Here is a 16,470-nt window from a genome sequence, read left to right as displayed (position 1 = left end):
CACCAATTCGCATACTTTTGGTGGGGCCCCAGACTGGATATATCTTTTGCTTCCGCTATCGAAATTTTTCAACGTTGAAGCAGCAAGAAAACAATGAGATCCATCAAGGGCCCCTGGAAATGAAAACTTTTTACTTATACGTGAAATCTTCCCCGGGTACCCCGACCCTGTGTTGGGAGCACTGCTGTTGTGTGTGTATATTATACATATATATACCTCTCGGCATGGACCCCCCCCCCCACAAAGGAAGGGCTGACAGGGGCCACAACGATTCTTATCACTTTTTGATTTTTCACACTATAAATTAATCACAGAGGGGCCCCTGAAAAGCTGGTTTGGGGACTCGAAATCTAAATTCCAGCCTAAGGGCTCTGCTGTAGGATGTAGGAGCCTCTTGGTACATGCACATAACATGGTCCCGATGGGTCAAATGGGTCCCGATATGTGAATATCGACCCAATATCGATATATGATATCATATCGATATATGAATGTGAATATCGATATATGAATCGAACCCACTTCCGTAACAGAGTTTCCGTCACTCGGTTGCTTAGCAACAGGCCCTTTTCGAGTTTGTTTGTGATTTTATATTATAGAATAGATATATATATATATATATATATATATATAATGATTTTTTTTTCAAATACAAATACAAATACAACGCCACAACAGGCAAAATGCCCAACGAGGTGGCTGATAAAAAGATGCCCATAAAAATATGGTTGTCATATGTTTCAAAAATACAGCAACCCAATTGAAAATGCAATTAACAAAAATTATAAACAATATATACACATGATAAAATATTATACAATGCCCATAAATAATACTTATGGTTGTCTTATTCTAAGAATGGATAGCTTCTCGATTTACCCCAACATGTTTATCGTATTTCTTTTTAAACGTGTCAATTGTGTTACAATTTACTACCTCCGGGGGTAAGCTATTCCATTTATTAACAACCCTATTGGAGAAAAATTCCCTGCGACACCATAACCTTGCATTGTCCCTCACCAATCGATACTGGTGTCCCCTTGTAAAAGCAGTCGATTGGCGGTGTACTAAAAGTTCATGGTCCATCCTATCCATCCCATTGAAAATTTTGAACACTTCGATCATATCTCCTCGACACCTGCGTTCATCCAATGTAAACATATTCAAAAAATGAAGTCTTTCTTCATAACTCAAGCCCTGTGTGCCAATAAGGACACGCGTAGCTCTTCTCTGCACTCTGTCTTTTCAAGTAAAGACATGAGGTATGCGTAAGCGAACCTAATTCAAATGGTCCTATAGTGCATGAATGAATATAGTGCATGAATGTCCTATAGTGCAGTGAAAATACCGACCCATGTTAATTAGTTAATTAAATAATTGGTTTCTTTTTCCTTTTAAAGGAAATTTTGACATACAACTAACCGAAATCAATCAACACAATTTTCATTTAAGTTTTGGCTCGTGTCTAAAGTGGTCAATCTATATCTATATATATAAAATTCATTTTTTCTGTCTGTCTGCCTGTGTGTGTATGTTCTCTATACAAATCTACAATTTTAGATCGATCGTCGCCAAATTTTGCATATATACCAAATGCGACCCGACTTGAACGATAGGCTACTTTAAAATTTCGTCAGCCTAGGGCGAATGCCCCAAACGGGCAAAAAACTGTCCGGCAACAATGGTTTTTGGGCCTCAACAATCACTTTCCGAACGTTTACTTTGGTTACCGTGGTTCCCTAGCAATGCGTTTCAGACGTGTATATGCCTTTACAATGGGTTGTCATTTCTTCAAGGCTGTCAGTATATGTATAATATCTATGCCTTTTTATATTGATTCGCCACATTTTCAATACTCCCAATAATGAGGTTTTTTGAATGACGTCATAATAATCATCAGCATCGCTTTGAGGGTCAGGAAAAGGGTGATCCTCATAGAAATCACTGCTAAAATTGCCGATTTTAATGTAGAAATGGGGAAATTTGGTGGGGTTTTCTGTCACATCAATAATTTTAAAAGTTGTATTCAATACTCGATTTTTGAAATATTCAGTTCGCTCAGAGATATATAGGAAGCCCCGAAAATTAAATATGAAGTAATTAGCCGGACCTACTTTCGAGTAGGATATCCATGCAATAACATTGATTTTAACTTTTTATTTATATCTTCTCAAGCATGAAAAGCCGTATTGGCTTTTAATATTCAACTGCATAAATTCATATAGTTTAGGATGTTTTAAAATTAATTATGGGCCCGTAAAGTACATCGAAGAAATTCCACAGCTTTAATTTAGCATTTTTCGTAAGTAGAAACAGGCAGATGGAAAACTTGAAGTTCAGGGGGGAGCGGGTGAAATCGAAATACCTAGCATCCCTTAAAAAAAGGGGAAAATATATTCGTTTCTACGTTTCTTTATATCTCGATTTTTTTTCTTTCATAAGTAACGGAGGAAGTCGCCATATTGGTTAACTTAGACACGGTTTGCGTGTCCCTCAAAGAAAGAGGGAGATATCACGTGATCCAAAAAGTCTCATTGAAGAAAACCTGGGCAGCGCCAGGTATTATAGCGAGTACATTAGTAGACGTGATTTTACTGCATCCATACGATATCAGTTACAATCTGCAACTCACGACAGTGTACAAAGCCTTATCATGTAACTTCCTACTACAGGGAAGCTCTTTCCATTTATAAAATTTCTACTTCTGAAATTTGCGATCTTTTTACTTTTACATTCGCAGAATTTCATTTCATTTCATTTCATTTCCCCAGAAAATGAAAAATTTAGAGCTAATGATAGACACGGGAGCCTACCATGTTCTTGCAAATTCAAACACCTCATTTCTCATATGACCGTTTCACAAAGTGTGATCTTCAGACACATGCAAACATTCCATTCCAATTGAATTTAAATTATTCAATCAACGACAATCACATTCATTTTTTAGTAATAATTGCAGGCCCCTCAGAAAAAGAGGGATTGAAAAGTCTGCATATTTTTGAGCCGCAATAATCCCATTTTCTTTTGTTTTCATTATCCGTACAAGTACTATAGGCGTGCCCCTTGAGTAATTTTTTCTTATTGGGGGGGGGGGGTTGAACTTTACACCGAGCATCAGTAGGACATTCTCAGAATGCGAGAAATCTTTGCCTTTCAGGCTAGTTGAAGGATCCAGCCTGCGTGGCTGTAGGATGCGAAGAGATACGAGGTCATGCACATAGATTGGGATAAAATATTGCCAATGAATCTTAAATGAAAATTTTGAGAAATTTGACATCACCGTCTTAAGAGCATCTTGATCGTCCAAGTCGTGTTTTTCCTAACGCCCCACCTTTCAAATTTCGACCATATCCTCATATTTGTGAGGTTTCTTCTTCTCTTAAGGCTGCCGGGCTGTGCCCCGAGTGGGCCCATGGGTTGAGACGGTACTGCATTTTATTCCTCATAATATAAAAAGATCGATTCCTCCTACGATCTTTAGGAACGACCGCTACGTGATGTCATAAATGTCATTTTGTCGGACAACGTGCTGCCATCTGACGTCGAAAACGTGAATTAAGCACAGTATAAGCTGCTTTCGAACATATTTTGATTATAAACGTGATACTCAATCGAATAAATTCACAAAAATTAAAATTTACTTTAAAAGCTTCTACTAGAGTGCGTTTTAGAGAAAATTTCTATTTCATTTAAATTTTTTTCAAAGAAAACATATTGATGAATTCAGTGTCTGTTGAAACTTAAATTATCCAACTTTTCGAGATAGTACATAAAGAAAATATGTGTATGCTAATGTTATAACTTCTGCTAATTGTGATTATGTAAATCACTTTACTGAAGGAATAGATTATTGTAAAGTATTGAAAAGGCATATATATAATAAACCATAGTTTAATTTTGTATAATTGTCTAATGTTCAACATTATTCATACCTGTGAAGAGCGTTTCATATAATATTTAAAAGAAAGTCACCGATGGGTGTTTTTAAGCAACCATTTTGTCATTGACTGATCAATATCTCTACCAAAGTAGAGAAACGACGAAGAAAACAAGAGCTTAATGTTCCTTCGCACCAATTAGCAACGGCAATCCTAGCCCATGCTGTTAACAAAGGCGCAAGCGGTTGGGGGGGGGGCATAGGGTGTCCATGCTTCCCCCCGACCTATAACAAAAAAAAGTAATAAAGTTTAAAATTTCGGTAAAAAAATTAAAATGTCGGAAGAAAATATCTTTCATGTGCCAATTTCTGTTAATTTAAATGCTTTTTGAAGGGTGGTATCTCAAAATTTCGCTGGAAGGAAATTATTGTGCATTCTTACACCCAGTATTTTCAAAGGTTGGTCCCGCGTACGCCCCTGGCTGTGAATGCTAGCATAATACGCGATCGAATATCAAATTTTGGACGGGCACACCGGGTTTGGCGGTGGGCACAAGGAATTTCTTCCAGAGAAATTTTTAATAATTACCCTCGAAAAGAATTTCAAATTGGCAGAAATCGATTAAGATATCTTAATCCAAAAAGGTATTTTCCTTCAATATTTTAATTTTTTAATAAAAATATTAATTTTTGATCCTTTTTTTGAGAAGAACATGAACATCTTTGCCCCCCCCCCTCTCCTACTTACGACTCTGCCTAGGAGAAAAATATATTCTGGGGCCCCTAATTAACTTAAAGAACATGATTATGAATTTCCATGCATTTTCTCGAAAATCATAGCGCAAAATCTCATTACTACGATGCTCCTACTGCATTTTACGAACCATGGTGGGCCGATGAGACGGCATTGTTGAAGCCCCCAACAGGCAAATTTCCAAGTAAGGTAGCTGGTAAAATAGCAGGACTTGATATCGAAGTTACATCTTCGAACAAATGTTCATGTTTTAAATCATTCTTCATCTTTAACTCAAACAAAAATTTCTATCTTTCTCCACAAATACTAAAAATAACCTACAATAAATAATCACATACCATCCTACGATAACGATCTCTCGGATTTTTATGGTTCAAGAGAAATTTATCAACGTCATAAAACGATCATATTCTTATTATTACTATTTAAAATTATTAAGAAAAACCCAGAAAAAAAAATAATACATAAAATTCTATTTCTGCCCACTAGAAATAGTCCTATCCATCGTATACAATATAGAAAAAAAAAATATGAAAATGAAATAAAAACTGGAATATATATGAAGTAAACAACTTATTACTCGTAAAAATACTCCGAGAAAATGTCCATAAAAAAAAACTTTCTAATGTCAATAAAGATAGCCGAAAAAAAAAAGAACTCAAAATAACACGAAGGACAAGATAAGAAGGAGATTCACCTCCTCTCGTGGTATTAAGGACTTCCAAGACGTTTGTTTGTACAGGAGAGAAGATATATCCCATCTTGTTATCTTATGTTGTAGGTCTACTAGCCTAAAAGTAGAGATTCTTTCTTATCTGGGGAAAAGTTCACTAGAAACTCCTAGTACACACTAGTATTATATGTATAAAGATAGCGTCTGTCGGGAACACGAACCTTCCATTAATTGGTGGTAGATGCCGGGTATATTTCTACCTCTCTGGGTACTGAATTTGATTTAGGCGAGTTGATTGAATAACAATTAAGTCATCGTTCTGTTTTACGACCTTGTCCACGGATGTATAAAGTGCTTGTTTTACCATCTTTTTACGATTCGGTCTCTCTCTCTCTGGCTACTGTCCGTGGTAGGGATGTGGAAGAATGGTGGAAAGCGTACGCACACATACTCACGCAAGGCTGCCAACCAACAAGACTGTCGGTCCAAGACGGTCATAAATTTTAAGCACCCGGCACACAAACAGCTAGTAGTTTTCAGGGTCTTAAGTGGGTAGTAAAATGGCACGTCCTCTCGTATGCACTCTTTCTCCTTGGCGTTTATGGCATGGGTTCGTTGGAAGTTTGTTGTTCTGGACCTTTTGTCGAGGAACACATGCTTGCTGTCGTTTTTTTTTCTCCTCTGAAATTTTCTTTTATAGACATTGAAGACTATGGGAATTGTTTTTGTTCTGGAGGATCCATCGGGAAGATCTCGAGAGAAATGAGTTTAAGTTACGGAATTACTTGTTATTTTTTTCTTTTTTCATCCCTCAAATTATCCTCATCTATGAGATAAGAGAGGAGTAAAAATTTATTTTATGGGTATTTGTAACATCATGTCTTAATTGAATTGAATAAATGAATAATAATTCCTATGCATGTACATTCGAAAGTAGATAATTCATTTAGGTTCCTCTTTTATACAGGAGAGTGCCTTCCATGTATAATCAGGTGGATTACCATTCTTTACCTAAAAGAATACAAATTTGAGTTTTTTTCCCCTCACTGATATGCGTGCGGTATTTTATGGAGTGAATAAAATATATGGTTGAATATTTCATGAATAAATATCATTAAATTTATGGATTCACATTATTTTACGTACGAACCTTCCGTCCTGAAGAAAATGAAAAATGAATAAGCAGACAGAAGACTTTTACTAAATAGTACAGACCCGTGATCATCGCACAATACAAACTCGGTTATAACGACATCAATGGCTGATGATAGAAGATATCAAAAAATGAGACGCTTGTTCTAGGAAGTTCTTAAGAAAATGTCGCAAATACGGAAGCAAAAGTGTCGCTGTATCCGAGGTCATTGCGTTATAAGCAAGCCTGCTACTACCACTTCTAAACATGGACTTCATCCATATTCCTCTGCTGAATTTCTAACGAACTAGTACATGTCGGAATGTGCGTGTACGTGTTGTGAACCTAACGTGAAGAATGTTTCTGTGTAATGCTTGTTAGGTGCAGTGCTGCCACCTGCCATCAATTTTTCTAACTATGACTGGAATGTGATGATTGAATAATTGTCTACTATTACCACTCGACCAGCGGCAAGTGTTAGCAAGCTGCCCACTTTGGGAAACACATTTACTCCCGACTTTTGCTTTACTTCATCAGCTGCAGATGTAGTAGTTGATGTCTAACAATAGATGATCATGATAATGTGTTGTGTGGCTTGTGTGATTTTATAACGGTGGGGTCTGTCACTTGTCCACTCGACCACAGCGGTTATAAGCAAAGTTTATTAACATGGAAGTCAATCGTGACCACCAATAATTGACGTTATAGTGTACGTGTTAATAACGCGGTCGTTATAACAGAATTGAACTGTATCAAGACTAACGGTTTTTGCAGTCCAGAAGACAGCTAGATGGTTTGTGAGTGACAAATCAGAATGCCTCCACAAGGGAGTGGGTTCAAGCAGGGCTCCATCACCGAGACCCAAGATGATTTTTGATCAGATATGTGTTCGTACTTTAAATAATAATTTTTTAGAGTAATTTTTGTTAAAAGTTCATGAAAAAAAATTAAGAATTTATGAAAGAAGTAATTTCATAATAACTGAAAATTTAAAATCAATAAAAAAATAATTCCAGAATTATCTGGGTGAATTTCCTGAAAATTAACAAAAATAATTAATGGAAATAATTATTTCCAAATTTCATTAATAAAACATTGGAATTTGGACAAGAAATCATTTCAAAATATATAAAAATTCAAATTTAGTAAAAGAAATAATTTCGCAGTGAATAAAATTTGGCCCTCGGGCTTCATGGTAAGTTTTAATTTGGCCCTCAATATGTCTGAAAAGGATAAAGACCCCTCACCCAATAATATCTTATCAATAATTCTTTATAATGCCCTCCGTATAATACTGTTCCGGATAATGTCTCCCACAAACACTTGAAATGGCAAAGAAAGAATCAATTTGAAGGACAACACAGGTTTATTTTACAGAACAGCTATATACACTTACCAACAGATTTGTCTATGCCTGTTGAACAGAGAGCCCTTGAAAAGTTGGCTTCTCACTAACGCACATAAGAGTTTGTCTTTCTCTCTCTCTCTCTCTCTCTCTCTCTCAACTACTCAGTTTCGCTTTGGTGGTGCTTTCATACACGTAGAGAAAAATCAAGAAACTTCACCATTTTTTTTTTCACGAGATCCTATTTTCCTTTCCTTCCTAAAAAAATTTATCTTTTGGCGCTATGACGTCGCCAAATCATCGGAGTTGTCACCGAAGTTGCTAAGTTTGTCTACGATTCGGCGATATTTACAGAGAACTAAGTTAATTTCATTTTTGCATAAGATAAGGACTATTCATAGGCGATAAATGACAAAACAAAGGATAAATTAGGACAATTTGCATAATTTTTTCGTAACACTACCTCATCGATAACTCACATCAATGTATTGAAAAACGAACGTATTTCCTGATTCAAATGGAAATTCCCAGTCATTCTTAGAAAACTAGAGAAGGGAAAAAAAGTCCGGGAAAAGAAATAAATGCATGTATCGGTATTGTATTATTTTGCGGCCATGTTGGCAAAGAAAAGAATAAAAATCTCTTCCCAAAAACACCAAAAGAATTGTTGGTTATTTTTTGCAAGAGTTTGACCCCGTCAATTGACCTAAGAGATAGGAAAAACTTACCAATGGCGGCTAAAGAAAAGGGGGAAAAAAAAGGAAAAAACAAAAATAAATAATCCCTAAGGGGTTAAGAAGATAAATAAAATGAAAAAAAGGGAAAAAATGGAGAATTTTTTTTTTTTTTCGGTGTTGGACCCGGTTATCGGTTTTACATTACCCGTAGGAGCTTTCAACGTTAAGAAATATCGACAGGACCCTTTTACTGGAAACAAATTGCGGCGCTGCTAGATTTTTTATATATATTTTATATATATAATATTTTTTTTGTATGTATGTAACTTTAGGCGATTGCTACAAATACTGGAAGGGGAAAAAAAACGGGAAAAATTCACTTTTTTTTTTTTTGTTAATTGAATCGAACCCGAAACTCTCTCTCTCTCTCTTTTAACCAGCTGTGAGTTTTCTCTTAAGATTTCACACTAGTGACTGGATTTATGGCCGTATATTGGAGATTGAAAGAGCGTCTCTGAGTTAAGAGGAGATATTATGGTACCGCAAAAAATGTCAATCTGTCGTCTGATACGAGAAATTATACCGATATTACGATAAATCAGCTATAAGTGAAGTTAGGAGACTCTTCCTATGGATTCCTTATGATGTCTTCTCAGAAAGAGGTTGCTGTAACAAAAATTATACTAGCAATATTTATTGGAAAAGAAATGTGTTTATATATGAAGTTTTTGTGTCCATTCGAAAATCAGTATGTAGCTGGACTATGTTTGCCACTTTTTGGTAAGTCTAAAGGGAGATAGTTATGCCTACGGTATCTATCTGCGCCAGAGCAGGCCTTACGAAGTGGTGCGGTAGCACGGGTCTCGCACCCATGGTAAATTATTGGATGCTTTCATGCTTTCACCAATTCACGTTATTTTTGCATTAATTCTGAATTTTTATCAATTTTTCAATTTTTCAATTTTTCTTCCGTAAATTCTGAATTTTTATCAATTTTTCTTCCGTAAATTCTGAATTTTTATCAATTTTTCTTCCGTAAATTCTGAATTTTCATCAATTCTGGAATTTTTCTTCAGGGAATTCTGAATTTTCATCAATTCTGGAATTTTTCTTCAGGGAATTCTGAATTTTCATCAATTCTGGAATTTTTCTTCAGGGAATTCTGAATTTTCATCAATTCTGGAATTTTTCTTCAGGGAATTCTGAATTTTCATCAATTCTGGAATTTTTCTTCAGGGAATTCTGAATTTTCATCAATTCTGGAATTTTTCTTCAGGGAATTCTGAATTTTCATCAATTCTGGAATTTTTCTTCAGGAAATTCTGGAATTTTTCTTCAGGAAATTCTGAATTTTCAACAATTTTAGAATTTTTCTTCCCGCAAATCAATATGCTGAAAACTTTTCTTCCACAAATTCGGAAATATCATCAATTTTGGAATTTTCCTCTCCGCAAATTTTGTATTTTCATCTAAATTTTTGAATATTTCCTTCCCGCCAAATTCTGGATTTTCATCTTAATTTTGGATATTTTCTTTCCGGAAATTCTGAATTTTCATCAATTACGCTCGCACGGGCCCCGCACCCACGGTAAACTTCTAGATGCTTTCCCCAATTCACAAGTTATTTTTTCATTAATTCTGAATTTCACCAATTCTGGAATTTTTCTTCAGAAATTCTGAATTTCCATCAATATTCTGGAATTTTTTCTTTCAATAATTTTGAATTTTTTCTTTCAATAATTTTGAATTTTTTCTTTCAATAATTTTGAATTTTTTCTTTCAATAATTTTGAATTTTTTCTTTCAATAATTTTGAATTTTTTCTTTCAATAATTTTGAATTTTTTCTTTCAATAATTTTGAATTTTCTTCAATTCTGAACTTTTATTGGTTTTAGAATTATTTCCTTTCAATTGTTTTTAAAACTCAGGAAAAAATTTCATTAGCTTCAAGAAATGTTCCTCTTATTAGTTTAAAATTACGTTCAGTGCTGAATTTCCGTCAATTTTTGTTAATTTCGTCTAATTGTGTATTTAAAATTTTTGTATGGATATTTCTCAGAGTTCCTCTGTGTTCTAAAATAATAGATGCGGATTCCCATCCGCCACACAAAGTATATAAAATCGGAGAAAAGGGGCTTTTGGACATCTTAGTGCCCTGAAAATGTTGAGATGCACCTGCTATTATCTTCGCACCGGGTCTTGCGCCTGAGTAAGGGCGGCCCTGTTCTACGCGTGATCCAGCGATCACTCAATGACGTAGACCTTATGCGAATTTCAAGGAGTTTGAACATGGCTTTTCTACAAAATTCCTAACATGACGCAGACCTTCTACGTATGTATTTCCAAGGGTTCGCAAGCCTTCCACACATATATAAGAATACACAGGGCTTCTACAGGAACTGGATTCTCTGTACCCGTTTTGCCAGGGACGTGTAAAAATTTTGATCGGTCATGTATTTTTTCCTACCACATGCCTGAGACGGGCATACAAAAATAATAATTGAACATTTTCGCGGGGTTTTTTTTCTAATTTTTTCATAGATGAGGAAGTAAGTGTTCCTACACACATGTGCAAAATTTGACAGAATTTTTTTTTTTTTTTGGCAGCCATGATGGAAATACGTAATATGTATTTTGATATATTTTCATGGTCTTAACAGCCTATTTAGCAACCCTGTGCGGCCATGGGCTATTATATACTGCATTTGGGCTGTTCTCGAAAACAGAAAATCTTCACTTCCAGCGAAATATTATACAAGTATACTGATAGTATTCTCACAGAGGAAGAGAAAAGACTTCTTCGCGTTTCCATAAAAATGTAAATATAATTTTTTTCCCAAACATGTGTCATACACTGAAGTGCCAAAATTCATTCATTCTTAATATTGCTGCACTTCGCTGGGTAAAAGGAGGTCCCACACGATATTAACAGGTATCCCATGAGTTTTGCACTTCAGAACTGAAGCCATGGGATACCTCTCAATATCGTGTGGGACCTCCTTTTACCCGGCAAAGTGCAGCAATATTAAGAGGCATCCCATAACTTTTTGGCTTTTCAGTGTATGACCCTATTATACAGTATATAAAGTGTCTAAAAGGGGTACAAATTCTGTGCGATTTATTAAATTGCGGATAATATTCATGTCTTATTTCTCTTCTACACAAAAGTAACTGATAAAAAAAAAATACATCACAAAAATATGAGCCTTTTGCTGCCACTTACAAACTGAAATCTAAACTATCTGTTATAATTTTTTGAGTAAAGTTCTTCAAACCGGTATGCACCATGAAAACGAACAAAATGTGTTATGATACCATATATTATGGGTTTTTAAGCGATATGCCGGTGTAAGTTTATTTTGCAAAATATCGGCTGATATGTTTTTATGTTTCCCGCTAGATTGCTTTCTTGCCGATTCGCAAAAATTTTCAGTAATTTCAATGGTTTCTCAGTCGCTCAGACTTTCCCCGAGTCCAGTCTTTATCGCATTTTATCTATAATTCTATGAGCGAAGTTAATTGTAACTTCGTGACTTCTTTTCCAACATTGCGGGAAATTAAACGCGGTTTGACGAATTTAAGATTTTTAATTGAAGACATTCATTTAGAATTTTCAAATTTCTTTCAAAAAATTCCCATTAAAAAAATACATCACGTCCGATATTTTTTAACGCTAATAAATTAATTTGTTTTAAAAAAAATTCGAAGTAACCTATTCCAGTGATATTTCTCGGGCATGTAAAATATTGATTGAGACATCTAATACTTTGAATTACATGCCTGAACGGGCATATAAATTTTTGGAGATTTGTCTAGCCCAGGCTTCTACGGATTTCAAGGACTACACAAGGCTCGTTCCGGCGCATTTCCAAGTGCATGCATGTCTTCCATGTACACTGCTGGCCACCGTAAATGCAACACCCTGAAGGAAGCATGCAAATAATATGAAATTTACAACATGCATTAGCGGAGGTGAGATATGCAAATGATTAGAATTTCAGCGCAGACGCACATCACGCGCGCCTGTGGCGCCACTTCAAAGCGCTATTTAAGGCTTGGAGATTTCGACGATTTGAAGTACGGCAATTGTGTTTTTCTTGTGGTTTTTTCAAAAAAACGATCAATTATGCCTCGTAGAAAACAGCGATCATCTTTTGATCAAGTATCCGAATTCGACAGAGGAAGGATAGTGGCCTACCGAGATTGTAGATTATCTTTCAGGGAAATCGGTAGTCGTGTTGGACGAAACCAAACAACTGTAATGCGGATATGTGATCGTTGGATGCAGGAGGGTACGACGGACCGACGTGTTCGATCGCATCCACCTCAGTGCACCACTTCACGTGATGACAGGCGTATTGTGCGTATGGCAGTGACGGATCGCTCAGCCACATCACGAACCATAGCACAGCACATTCAGTCTGTACCGCATCATCCAGTGTCTGCGCGTACCATTCGACGCCGTTTACAGCAGAGTGGTCTGTCCGCAAGACGTCCATTGCTTCGTCTACCCTTGACGCAGAACCACGGACGTCTCCGCCGCCAATGGTGCGATGAAAGAAGGATGTGGACGGCACAATGGAATGAAATTGTCTTTACTGACGAGTCCCGCTTCTGTCTGCAACACCACGATGGTCGGATTCGAGTCTGGAGACACCGTGGAGAGAGGATGCTGAACAGCTGCGTTATGCACCGCCACACTGGTCCTGCACCGGGTATTATGGTATGGGGCGGTATTGGATATCACTCTCGCACTCCTCTAGTACGCATTGCCGGTACTTTAAAAAGCCAGCGCTACATCTCCGAGGTGTTGGAGCCAGTTGTCCTTCCTTACCTTCAGGGCTTGCCCACAGCCATATTTCAACAGGATAATGCGCGACCACACGTGGCACGCATTGTCCAAAGGTTCTTCGTCAATCGCCAGATTGAATTGCTTCCCTGGCCAGCTCGCTCTCCGGATCTTTCGCCGATAGAAAACATGTGGTGCATGGTTGCTCAACGATTGACCCAGATTACATCCCCAGCTGCCACACCAGATCAACTTTGGCAACGCGTGGAAGCTGCTTGGTCTGCTGTACCCCAAGAACACATCCAAAGTCTCTTTGAATCAATGCCGAGGCGTGTGGCAGCGGTGATCTCCAACAATGGCGGCTACTCTGGCTACTGATTTTGGCAGGAACCACACTTCACAGAAGTCTATAAATTTAATCATTTGATGCTTGGTCAACATGTTATCTACAAAATAAATATTGTTGCGATATCTTTTGTCTTTCTTGGTGTTGCAATTTGGGTGGCCAGCAGTGTATTTCCACTGGTGTACACAACCCTTTCCTATACATTCCTTAAGCGTGATTTTCTAAGATCAGGATTTTTGCATCACGTGCAGCGTGAAGATGGGGATTAGTTGAAAAAAAAAAAACTTGCATTTTTTACTTTTTTTTTTTTTTTTAAATCAATCCTTTTGCTAACGCTGCACGCTAGGAAGAAAGCCGCTGAAGATTATGAGGGCCTTCTATGTGATGCCTGAAGCAATGAAGCCGAAATAGCTCAGTTGGGAGAGCGTTAGACTGAAGATCTAAAGGTCCCTGGTTCGATCCCGGGTTTCGGCAAGTGAAGAAATTTTTTTCGTACTCATATTGTCGTATTCATGTTGCTCACTGAATAAGATGCTAAGCGAGATGACTCGCTCCCATGGATATTTTATGTTTCACAATAAGTTTCTCATTTCGTTTTTTTTTTTCTTGTATCCTGTGTATATAATGTGGCAAGTGTAAGATAACAGATGAGATCGCATGGGTCCCCTCCCCCTCCAATTGTTGTTAAACATACGTCCATCCTAATATGTGTTCATTCATCCGTCTTAACTAAACCCCGAAACTTTTCTCCAACTCCCAACCCCATCTCGTCTGTAATCGCCACAACAATTGTTAATCGCGACAATGCTGCAGGGGAAATATGTTGTAAACATTTTGTATGTTATGCTTTTTTTTTTTTGCCACAAAATAAAGTGTTCCGGACTCTGCCACGAAGCTGGGCTGGAAGAGATCTCGGCAAAGGGATAAGTCCAGTGGCAAAGTTCTGGCGTTCATATTCAGAGGGGTACTCAAACCTCTTACATGTTTTTAAGGTTTATAAGAGTACTCATACATTCTCTGTGTTTCCAGGAGTACGCCAGCTTCCTAAACATTTCTAAGACTACGCAGGCCTTGCGCAAATATATATATTTTCAAAGGCTACGAAAGTCTACTACGTATTTATAAATACGCAACTTTTTATTCAAAATACGTAGACCTTTAATGTATCCCAGAAGTATACTAGCATGTTGTAAAAATTTTCAAGACTATGCTGGTCTTCAATGTACAGTACTTACAAGAATATGCATGCCTCTTACGCATTTTTAGAAGTGCAGTTGAAAAAATGGTCGATTGGTAACCTAAATAAATTATTGCTGGTTGCTGTGGATTAATAAAATTTACAATTTAAGACGTTTCAAAACGTTATTCAAAGTTCCAATTCTTTCAATTTGAATGCATTTATGAAATTTTTGAGTACAAAATTTTTCAGTCGAAATTTTTAAAATTCGAAAATTTCAGTATTCTTAAACGAAGTATTGAAATCTCCCTCGGAATACAAAAAGACAATATTTTTCTTCAGAATACTACAATAGTGAGACGCAAACGTGGTATTTTACCAGTTGCCTGTGTCGAAATCGCTGTGTAAATTACGAGATTCAACATGGATATCCTTAAGTAAATATTAGAAAGACCTTAATTATTAACATATAATAAAGCGATGGTCCTGCGCATATCCACGAAAATAATCCGCTCGCATTGCGTGATCGGTGGCCATTCAAGACAACAAACGTCTAAGGATGTTATAACAGTCGTAGAATCACAGCGTCTCAGACACGTATGGCTCACGGACGAGCCGCGATTGCCGAATTTCGCCATTAAACGTGAGTACGAGGAGTGTATACACTGTGTATGTGTATGGGAATAAGTATATATATCTGCATTTTGCGAGTGAAGCACAAACGCTAATTATTATTATCACAGTGTATACAAGGTACTAACTACTACTACCACTATCCGCGACGATCGAATATTGCCCGTTGTATTACGTGTTGGTATTTCTGCAACCTAATTAACAACGAGGTGGCTCCTGGGCACGAACTTGTTAAGCAAAGTAGGATATTATTGGCGACCTGTCGTCGTGTTGCCAACACGGAGCTTTGTTTGAGCTTGAATATATATACACACACACACACATCCTCAAAAGTTACGAGTCCGCGAAATTGTGAAACCACTTAAAGAACCGTATGTGTGTGTGTGTGTATACCGAGCATCATCATTAAAATTATGATACTGAGTATAATTATCGTCACTTCTAATTATTTTACGTTAAGGCTCAGTCAGTGTTTGCTGGATTCTCTTAGGGGGAGAGAATTTTAAAACAACGTCCTCAATGACGCTGAAACTATTAAAAATTTTGAAATTCGAAATCGTTCGGGTACTTGGATTTACGTAAGAGTATCGATTTTTAAAATTCGATATCACACATTTAAAATTTATTTCGCAAATTATTCACGTTCTATTTGTCAATGATAAATTAGAGTTTAATTGTGAAAAGTAATATATATAATTTTAAATTTTTACTTAAACTTGAACAGGTATATCTCCCTGTTAAACGGTTTCGCGCCAAAAAGCAGCAGACTTCACAACGATACAAATACGAATTTAGTCATTAAATTTCACTCCTAATTTGAAACATAGATAGCGCTCTACTACATTTAATTTCTCACAGAGTACTAGATACACGCGCAGACTGTTAGATACACATGCTTCAAGCGCATGACCTACACAGCGGCAACAAACCGGAGTTGTACTCGGTTAAGAAGTCGGAAAATCAGTAGACTGGAGTTCCCGGAAACCCCAAGCAGGGGCTCTCATCCTTTCTTTCTTTCTTTCAAACACGTCCTAGGCTGCATCGGCTTCAGAGAATTTTAGCCGTTG

General features: G+C 36.8%; 1 non-coding gene across 1 annotated transcript; it reads left to right on the top strand.

Moving 5' to 3' along the window:
- The first annotated feature begins 13,994 nt into the window (after window positions 1–13,994).
- Window positions 13,995–14,067, top strand: TRNAF-GAA (transfer RNA phenylalanine (anticodon GAA)). The gene has a single exon. It is a non-coding gene; the product is annotated as a tRNA-Phe (tRNA).
- The last annotated feature ends 2,403 nt before the right edge of the window (window positions 14,068–16,470 follow it).

Source organism: Pholcus phalangioides, unplaced genomic scaffold (assembly GCF_987345545.1).
Source record: "Pholcus phalangioides strain wild (caught in Gottingen) unplaced genomic scaffold, Ppha-v1.0 ptg000013l_1, whole genome shotgun sequence".
Classification (NCBI taxonomy): Eukaryota; Metazoa; Arthropoda; class Arachnida; order Araneae; family Pholcidae; genus Pholcus; species Pholcus phalangioides.
This window is presented reverse-complemented; position numbering and strand designations above follow the sequence as displayed.